This window comes from Ammodytes marinus (genome assembly GCF_949987685.1).
Source record: "Ammodytes marinus genome assembly, chromosome: 21".
NCBI lineage: Eukaryota > Metazoa > Chordata > Actinopteri > Uranoscopiformes > Ammodytidae > Ammodytes > Ammodytes marinus.
In genome coordinates, this window is record NC_137225.1 from 8,992,902 (window position 1) to 9,004,194 (window position 11,293).

Sequence of the window (11,293 nt, forward strand, 5' to 3'; positions counted from 1 at the left end):
GTGCTCATCACTTCGCTCAATGTTAAAGCCCTCACAACACGCTTCCAACCCGTGATAGAAAATTCTCTTGAATATTTGATATTCATGACTTCACGCAATTTAAAGTTAAGAAAAATACATAGTGTAGTTATGTTTTATTTATTAATGTTTACTACTGAAAATCTCAGCCGCTTCATCTGGAACTGTGTGGATGTGGTTTGATGATAGAAGATGAACAGTGCTACCATCATAAGGAAACAACCCCACAACTGTCATGGCATTCGGATTTCAATATAGTAATAATAATAGTAATATAATGATAATAATAATAGTATAAAAACTCAAAAATACAGAAAACCTACCAAGCAAATAAACTAAAACTTTTCAAACTTTGGAAGAAAATTTTGTTTTTCATATTAGACTCATTGTTCCCAGTTAGAAGCTGATTGATAAAGTAGTAGATCATCCCAGCCTTTCAGTGTTGATTCCCTACATTTCCCAGAATGCAATATAACAAACCCCAGGAAAACAGTTAAACTATCAATTTGTTACATAAACTATCCCTGCACTCCAATACCCATACTATCTACTATTTAGTATGGTAGAAAAAAGATTTAGGATGTCTACTACATCCGGCCGACATTTTTAGGGAAGGAAACAGTATCCAATTTGGCCGATTCTGACCCATAATCCAGTGCGCACCTGAAGTGACGTCTCATCAACGGAGCCTCCATATGAAAACAAACGGGGATGCGACGGATATAAAAGCAAGAGGCAAGATCAAGGCCCAATGTTATTGTGGTACACTCAAAATCAGACCACTACTTCAAGAGGTAATTTTTGAAAGTTTACATGTATAACCTATGATAATTAATTTATATATTTGAGTATGTATTTATCGCTAATTATTAACGTCGAATATTTGTTGTGAGACAAAGTGTTAGTACTAGGAAACTTAAGGGCGGAACTAAAGTGTATTGCAGTCCGGAAGCCTATGGCTGCGGGGCATTTCCGGTCCCCCGTCAGACGGATTTCGGAAAATGACAACAGGGCTCCGTTGCTTCATTCCTGTCCTAACGTGTACCTGCTTTTCAGGTTTGTACCCAGTGAAAAGCACACACATTAGTATCTTGATGAATCGGAACATATTACAAACATGTTGATACACTTTGAGTACAGTTTTATGTATGTTATGTCAAGTTAGGAACTTTTTAAAATTCCTTTGTTTGTTTTCGCGCCAAACGGCAATTGTGGAAAATAGCAGTTTGCCGTCCGCGGAGAATATTATTGTGACAACACACACATCGTAGAGCATGAATAAGTTTACTTTGGCCCTGAACACCTGACATAAAGGTTTAAGAATATATTACATGTGATTAAGAGGTTTATGACGTTATATTAGGATATTTTAGAGTATAAGAAAAGTGTTTATATGATGTGTTATGCTAGCCTGTCAGTTAGACAGACCTATCAACCATTGTAGTTCAGACAGTGGTTTAATGTTAATTCAATTCCCTAAGTGTTGTTTTATGTCTTAAATAGGAGAACAGTCTTTTTTAATGACAAGTGTTATTGTGGGGTAAAGCCAAAGTATATTTAGGTTTGACATTTTATTTATTATATAGGAACAAAACTGTATTAAATTGCACTATGTGAGCTAGCTTTAAAAATAACCAGCCTATAAGCTGAAAACAGGCACAACTTTAACTTAGGTGAATTTTTACAAAAGGAGTGTATATTTTGATATGAATTGTAATAAGAGTTGTGTATTTATGGTAATGTGAACTAAGAGTGGAGAGAAACAAGATATGTGAGCCTCACTTTTTATTGCACTTTTTGATGTTTTATTTTTAACAAGGAACCTATTGACATTTTAACATGCACTTTAGCCAGGGAAGAGTTTATATTTATATTTATATGTGATGATTGTGAATTAAAGAGACGGATTTCGGAAAATGACAACAGGGCTCCGTTGCTTCATTCCTGTCCTAACGTGTACCTGCTTTTCAGGCAAATCCGATCTCAAAATCCTTTTGCTACCTCTGTCCTGGCCACTTGGGACCGGTAACAAACTGTGGGGGCTCGTCCGGGATCTCTCCTCTTCACCTGCATCAAGAGGGGCAGATCCAGTGATACCAGAACCGACATCGAGAAGACGAACGCAAGACGACGACAACGTGACTGTAGACCAGGAGTCAGCCTGTGGGTGTCCAGAGAGGGAGAAGAAGGATCTTCACCTTGCCAGAGAGCCGCACAACTGAACCGGGGTCCACGGGCGTGCGTCATCGGAGAAGCTACACCACATCCATACACACATACACAAACATACACAGTAGTGACATTCTATTCCAACGAAGCAACGCACCATGGGAACGACACGGAAAGAGCTGGTGTGGAACATCAAACGAGGTTTGTTCAAACTCTCAAGCCATGACCTACACACTGTTGCTAGTAGCCTGTCAACAGAAGCTCATGAAGTCAGCCAATTGAAAGGCGATGAAGAAGGCTGCATAGACTATGTTATCACCTACATGGGGTCTCGGGAGTTGTTAGAGCTTGAGGATGACGGTCTGACTAAATTATTAATGTTGGAAGATTTTGTGTGTAAATTGATTAATGAAAATGTATGTGTTGAGTTGCCTGTTGATAAATGGGGTGATGCTAACACACACAAGACACATAGTCCTGAGCTACCCACCATCGATTGAGACAACATGTCACACACTAACCCTCACACCAACAGCACAGTCACACCACAATATCCTCACTCCAACACACACATCCACGCAAACACGCAGTCAGTGGAGGAGCTTAGGAAAAGGTATGACGAGCTTGGTGAGCAACTTAGAAAATGTGCAGCCACAGCCAACTCACAGACCCCTGCACCTAACCCCCAAGGTGAGTCCATGCCCCAACCACTCCCACACAGGGCATCAGGCACCCTGAGAGACCTCCCCTATTTCCAACGCAGAGAGTTTAAAGTACATGGAGGCCAAATTGGAGACCAGAGCTCTGAGATGAGTTATAACAGCATCATCAAACAACTTGATGATGGAATAAGAGAGGGCTTCATGGAGGCAGAGGTTGTACGGGGAGCATTGAGAATCATCAAACCAGGCACCTTCAAAGATATGCTGGTAAATAAAGATGAAATAACTCTCTCTGAACTCAAAGGCTTCCTCAGGTCCCACCTTGGAGAAAAGGCAACAACAGAGATGTTTCAGGAGTTGATGTGTGCCCGGCAGTCTGAACAGGAGTCGCCACAGCAGTTTCTGTACCGCATGATTGGACTTAAACAAAAACTAATGTTCCAATCAAAGCAGAACAATGCAGAGATCTCCTATGAACCCAAGACAATACAAGAAGTATTCCTCCACACTATCTACCAGGGCCTGGGACCAAAGCACACTGAGCTTCGACAGAGATTGAGACCCCTCATCTCCAACAGCCGTGTCACAGATGAGGAAATCCTTGGCCAGGTAATGAGAATACTTAGTGATGAAAATGAGCACCAGCGCAGACTTGGCCAACTCCCTCGCCAAAAGCCAACACATGCACATAATGCCAAAGTGGAAACCGGAAACTGGCAGGGTAATGACCGGCCACGAGACACAGCTGCGGTGAGTAATAACCTCCCGACCATTCAGCAGCTCAGTGCCCAAGTAGAGACCCTGACACACATGGTGGCCACTTTAATAGACCAACAGTCAACTAGCATCCAAACGGCTCACTCACCAACGCCGCCCTACCGAACATCGCCTCACCCCCTGTCACACCATCCTCCTAACTTACCTCCAGACAGACGTCCTCAACCCCTGCTGAGTCGACCCTCCTTCCAGACAAGGGGAAGAACAGCCCGTTGCCAAAAATGCACTGAACAAGACTTACTGGATTGCAGCCACTGCTTTGTCTGTGGAGAGTCAGGACACCGAGCAGTGGGATGTCTAAAGCGGACTACGATTCAGGGAAACGGGACCAGGCCTCTGCCGAGGGACAGCCAGAGACCAATGCACAGCCCCAGTCCCCGCTTATAAGCCCAAACCCCAAACAGCTCCCAGCACAACCAAAACAAAACACACAACCGCCCATACTTACCTGTAACAGTAGCACAAACTGTAAAATACCCCTAGTTGGTAAGAAAACCCTGCTTAAATGTTCACTCAGTGGATACCCAGTAACCGTGTTGTTTGATAGTGGCTCCCAGGTTAGCATAATTGATAAAACATGGGCTGATAATTACATTCCCCATCACACAGTGAGACCGCTGCGGGAACTGGTTGATGTAGATTTAAATGTCTATGGAGTAACAGGCCATGCCATCCCCTACGATGGGTGGGTTGAGCTCACGGTCAACCTCACAGGGAGTGACGGCCCTAATCTCACCATACCAGCCCCCTTCCTAGTCAGCCAGCTGCCAATGCCCCAACCGTTACTCGGAGCCAATGTAATTGAGGAGATTCTCAAGGGGCAAGATGACGCCACAGTGGCCAGTCTCCTACGCAGCGCGTTTGGGGTGGCAGATGAACAAGTGGTTGCCATGGTCAATTACATCCGAGTACCCCCAAAGCCAGATTGTGACCCTGCCACAGTAAGGGTAGGCAAAGACAATATTGTCATTCCAGCTGGGAAAGCAGTTAATGTGTGCTGTCGAGTGCCATGCAACTTCAACACATCCGACCCCCTTGTCCTGTATGAGCCCACAGAGGAGAGTACAGTTTTAGGCCAGCTGAGTGTAGGGGAAGGCCTGCTAGAAATCAATAACACCCAACGCCCCTATGTCAAAGTGCCCATCTCCAATCACTCAAAGCATGAAATCACCCTGCCAAAAAGAACCACACTAGGAACCATCCAGCATGTTGCCAAGGTCCTCGAGGCTGACGCACCACAGTTGAAACAAGTAGAGCCTGCATCAACAGAAGAAGCATCAGCGGCAGTTAATAATGTGGCCTCACCTCCTGAGCCCTGGCTACCGCCTGTTGATATCAGTCACCTAACTAACGAACAACAACATATGGTTAAAGAAGTGCTGTATGCAGAGTCCGGGGCATTCGCTCGTGACAGTAATGACATTGGGTGTATTCCCTCTCTAAAAATGGATATCAATGTTAAAGATGACATTCCAACAAATAGAGCCTATGCATCTATCCCCAAGCCGCTGTATAAGGAGGTGAAGGAGTATATCCAGGAGTTGTTGGTGAAGGGATGGATCATCAAGTCCCGATCTCCCTATGCAGCCCCTGTCATATGTGTGAGAAAAAAAGATGGCTCATTGCGTCTGTGCATTGACTACCGGCTCCTAAATAACAAAACAGTGGCCGACCGACACCCTCTCCCCCGAATCCAGGATCTCACTGACTCTCTTGGAGGATACAGCTGGTTTTCGATCCTAGACCAGGGCAAGGCGTATCACCAAGGCTTTATTGCCGAAGGTTCAAGATATCTGACTGCATTCACCACTCCTTGGGGACTGTATGAGTGGGTCCGGATACCCTTCGGCCTATCAAACGCGCCAGCAGCCTTCCAAAGGAGCATGGAGGAGATGCTCGACACGCTACGTGACGAATGCTGCATCCCCTATCTGGATGACGTGCTTTGCTTCTCAAGGTCCTTTGAAGAGCATGTGCTAGTCCTACGCCGAGTCCTTCAAGCCCTACAACAGCACGGAGTGAAGCTGAAACCAGAAAAGTGTGAGCTACTCCGCAAAGAGGTCAGATATGTAGGACGGCTGGTGTCTGCTGAAGGAGTGAAAGTGGATCCCAAAGACCTGGAAGCAGTGCGGGCACTAAAACACAAAGTACCAAAGACAGTGGGAGAAGTCAGGCAGCTACTGGGATTCCTGAGCTATTATCGAACCTATGTGCAGGATTTCTCACGGATAGCCAAGCCCATATATGATCTCCTAAAGTCAAAAACGGACTCACTGCCATCCACGCTGCAATCCAAGCCACCACGAGGCAAAATAAAAGGCATCCAACAGTCCTCCAGAACCCCAGTAGAGTGGAGAGAAGCACATCAGCAGGTCCTTGAATGCTTAATTGACAAGCTCACCCAACCCCCAGTATTGGCATACCCAGACTTCAGTCGCCCCTTCACACTTCACACCGATGCGTCTCAAAAAGGCCTAGGTGCTGTTCTCTATCAAAACCAAGATGGGAAGCTGCGGGTGATCGGCTATGGGTCACGCACGCTAACACCAGCAGAACAAAACTATCACCTACACAGCGGGAAGCTTGAGTTCATGGCGCTGAAGTGGGCGGTCTGTGATCAATTCAGAGATTATTTATTCTATGCCCCTCATTTCACTGTCTTCACTGATAATAATCCCCTGACATATATACTCAGTACTGCTAAGCTCAACGCAGTAGGCCACCGATGGGTAGGAGAGTTAGCTGATTTCCACTTCGACATCAGATATCGGCCTGGGAAAACAAACATTGACGCCGACACCTTATCCCGTCTCCCGCTTGACCTTGAGGCCTCCATGGTAGATTACTCTGAAGGGCTGTCGGAGGATGCAGTGTGTGCTTTGTGGGAAGGAACTCGAAGGGCCGAACAGGGAGACATTGCCTGGGTGGCAGCCCTTAACTTAGCCTCCCAAACCCCGTCTCACATGGAGCCTTTGCAGACGATCAGCCATGATGAGCTAGTAAAGCAACAAAGGACAGACGCTGTAATTGGAAAAGTCATGGAGCTAAAGATAAACAATACACCACTGACAGAGAACGAGAAAGGAAAAGTCGACACAGGCACAAGGAGGCTATTAAGGGAATGGAGCAGGCTGCACATAGTGGATGGCCTACTCTACCGGAAAACCATTGGTCGCAGACAATTGGTACTGCCATCCATCTATAGGCAAGTAGCACTAACCCACTTGCATGACAACATGGGCCATGTTGGGGTGGAGAAAGTCTTGAGCCTAGCAAGGGAGCGGTTCTACTGGCCTTTCATGAAAAAGGAGATTGAAGAATACATAACTAGAAAATGCCCTTGCATAAAGCAAAAGACACCAGCCACACATGAAAGAGCACCCATGGGGAGTATCACATCTAACTCGCCCCTTGAACTCGTGTGCATCGACTTCCTCCACTTAGAAGCCTCTCGTGGTGGATGCGAGTACATATTGGTCGTGATAGACCACTTCACCAGGTTCGCACAAGCCTACCCCACTCGCAACAAAGCAGGCAAGACAGCTGCTGACAGACTCTTTAACGACTTCATCCCCCGATTTGGATATCCCACTAAGCTTCACCACGACCAGGGTCGAGAATTTGAAAACGAACTGTTCAAATCACTCAGGCAGTTATCAAGTGTTGGCCACTCAAGAACCTCCCCCTATCACCCCCAAGGCAACCCTGCTGAGAGACTAAACCGCACACTGCTGCAAATGCTACGGACCCTAGGAGAGAAAGAAAGGGAAAATTGGAAAGACCACCTACCTCACGTGCTACATGCCTACAACTCCACAAAGCATGAGGGCACAGGGTTCTCCCCTCACTACCTAATGTATGGCCGTCATCCCCGCCTCCCCGTTGATCTCCTCTTTGGTCTGCTAGCAGAGGAAGAAGAGGAAACACCAGCAGGATATGCGGAAAAATGGGCAGGAAAGATGATTGAGGCTTATCGAATAGCAAACGCAAACAGTCAACAGTCAAGTGCCAAAGGGAAAGCCCACTATGACAAAAAGAGCAAAGGTGTGACTCTTCAAGCTGGAGACCGAGTCCTGGTACGTAACCTCAATGAGAGAGGTGGGCCGGGTAAACTCAGGCCATATTGGGAGAAGATCATCTACACTGTGAGAGAGCAGGTTGGGGATAACCCTGTCTACAAAATAAGCCCGGAGACAGGAGGTCGCCCTGTCCGCACACTACATCGAAACCTGCTGCTCCAAGTAAACGACCTACCTGTAGAGCCTCCCCAAAACCAAGTCACAAATAGGCCCAAGCCACCAAAGAAAACCAAAAAGTTCTCCGAACCCCTGAAGCCCACAGAACAGAGACAGAGTTCTGAGACAAGTGACTCTGAAGAGGAGGGTGTGTCCCATTACTGGCTACGTGTACCTGTGGAAAGAGTTGAGAGTAACTTACCAAGGTCAAGTGTCACCAGCCCCATTCAAAGCAGACCTGGACCGAGTGGAACTCTGGTCAGACAGAGAAGCAGTGTGGAACTGGAAAGACAAAATAAAAGTGTGCCTTGTGCTGAGGAACACCAGCCTCACAACGACCAAGAACTGGCTCAGGTCCACAGTCCAGACAGAGATAACCAAGACAATCAGCTTGACGCTCAGCCTGAACTAAGGAGGTCTACCAGAAACAGACACCCTGGCCAAAGGCTCACCTATACAGCCCTTGGTCAACCAACATATCAGCCACTTCACTTTGTGAATGCAATAGAGACACAGCCCACAGTTTACCCCCATCAGTACCCACAGCCATACTTCCATCCATTCCAAATTAGCCTTCCTCCATACATTCCAGTTTATTACCCTATCCATTGCTATTGATGAGTAAAAGTTGCACATTTACACCGTTAATAACACAGATTTTGGGTGTACAATATATATTTGAGCTTGGGTTTTACACTGTTGAGTTTATCGAGTTTTAGTTACAAGAAGAGAGGAAACAAGGGTAAACATTTTAAGTTAAGCTATTACAAGCAGGTGTCAGGAGCCACTTCTTTTTGTTGGGGAGTGTGTGGTACACTCAAAATCAGACCACTACTTCAAGAGGTAATTTTTGAAAGTTTACATGTATAACCTATGATAATTAATTTATATATTTGAGTATGTATTTATCGCTAATTATTAACGTCGAATATTTGTTGTGAGACAAAGTGTTAGTACTAGGAAACTTAAGGGCGGAACTAAAGTGTATTGCAGTCCGGAAGCCTATGGCTGCGGGGCATTTCCGGTCCCCCGTCAGACGGATTTCGGAAAATGACAACAGGGCTCCGTTGCTTCATTCCTGTCCTAACGTGTACCTGCTTTTCAGGTTTGTACCCAGTGAAAAGCACACACATTAGTATCTTGATGAATCGGAACATATTACAAACATGTTGATACACTTTGAGTACAGTTTTATGTATGTTATGTCAAGTTAGGAACTTTTTAAAATTCCTTTGTTTGTTTTCGCGCCAAACGGCAATTGTGGAAAATAGCAGTTTGCCGTCCGCGGAGAATATTATTGTGACAACACACACATCGTAGAGCATGAATAAGTTTACTTTGGCCCTGAACACCTGACATAAAGGTTTAAGAATATATTACATGTGATTAAGAGGTTTATGACGTTATATTAGGATATTTTAGAGTATAAGAAAAGTGTTTATATGATGTGTTATGCTAGCCTGTCAGTTAGACAGACCTATCAACCATTGTAGTTCAGACAGTGGTTTAATGTTAATTCAATTCCCTAAGTGTTGTTTTATGTCTTAAATAGGAGAACAGTCTTTTTTAATGACAAGTGTTATTGTGGGGTAAAGCCAAAGTATATTTAGGTTTGACATTTTATTTATTATATAGGAACAAAACTGTATTAAATTGCACTATGTGAGCTAGCTTTAAAAATAACCAGCCTATAAGCTGAAAACAGGCACAACTTTAACTTGGTGAATTTTTACAAAAGGAGTGTATATTTTGATATGAATTGTAATAAGAGTTGTGTATTTATGGTAATGTGAACTAAGAGTGGAGAGAAACAAGATATGTGAGCCTCACTTTTTATTGCACTTTTTGATGTTTTATTTTTAACAAGGAACCTATTGACATTTTAACATGCACTTTAGCCAGGGAAGAGTTTATATTTATATTTATATGTGATGATTGTGAATTAAAGAGACGGATTTCGGAAAATGACAACAGGGCTCCGTTGCTTCATTCCTGTCCTAACGTGTACCTGCTTTTCAGGCAAATCCGATCTCAAAATCCTTTTGCTACCTCTGTCCTGGCCACTTGGGACCGGTAACATTATGATGAAATAAATAAGAAAAAGTATGTCCCAATAGTATGCCTACTGCATCCTAACTAGATTCTTTTTATCATCTGATAGTAGAATAGAAAAAAGAAAGAGTATGCGATTCCGAATGCAGGGTGTGTGCTTCGAGACTGAAGTGTTATGAGAGCTTTGGGTTGCATTGAATTTGGTCCACCAAGGCTGATTTTTGTTGGAGAAACTGTTACATCGATCTCTTTTGTGATGGGCTAGTCCCTGTCAAAAGTGCAAAATGATAAGCCTTGGAAGGAAACACTGAACACTTATGATCAATATACACCCCGAAATCACAAATGAAAGGCCTTGAAATGCAAAGGTAGTAGTACAAGTAGTGTTAAATCATTTTAAAGTGGGTTTTCCTTTTGTCTCGAGAGCTCACACACACAAAACAAACACGCATTGTTCATCTTGTTGTTCTTACGAGTGGTCGTGTGCATCAAAGCATACTTTGCCTTTCATAAGGGTGCTATCGAAAACAAACACCCACTTCACTCAACTCTCGAACCATGAAGCATGGAGGGAGTGTGAGTAAAGGGAGCACCTCATTTATCAAACCCCAGTTGGCCACCGGTGGGTGGGCATCGCTGTCAAAAGGCCAATTAACAAGGAGCCCATTGTGAGCACCATAGTGCAGCGCAGGAGAGAGTAACCATTAGCAGAGATTTATCATTAGGAAATAATGGGACCAGAACAGGAAACACGTCCTCAGCTTCAAAAAACTGTCAGACATGAAGGCTATTTCTAGCTGGAGAATAGGTGTGAAGATGGTATGTCTATCTTGTGATCCTTTAAAACATAATCCTTGATTTTTGTCTGTGACTTAATTACAAAAAAAACTGTTCATAGATGCATCCACTAATTGCTCCTTGTCTTCATCTGTGTCTTTGTGAAGGAAGATCTCCAAGTTCAAACATGAGTACAGACTGGAAGAGAAGCAGGGAGATTTCCTGCAGCAAGCGATCAATACATCACATACAGTATACTATCTGATGACAAGGGGCTATGGTGTTCAGGAGCTGACAGGGATTTTTGCTATACTGACAAAAAAAAATGGTATGAAACGAACAGATTAATATATTGACAATATATTAGACAATAATAATTCCCAGGACCTTCAGGTATAGATTGGGGATTAGTGCATATAGTGTGAAGAAAAATGTATGAACTTACTTTGAGATCTTTTGAGAACTTCTGTCTCATTAAAAAAGCTAAGGAAACACATTAATATGGGAATTGTTAAACAGAGACTCAAACAAGAAATGGAACCCATGAAAAAGTGAACTTTAAATGTAACCTTGGATAATGTGAATTTACCACCGTCTGTGATG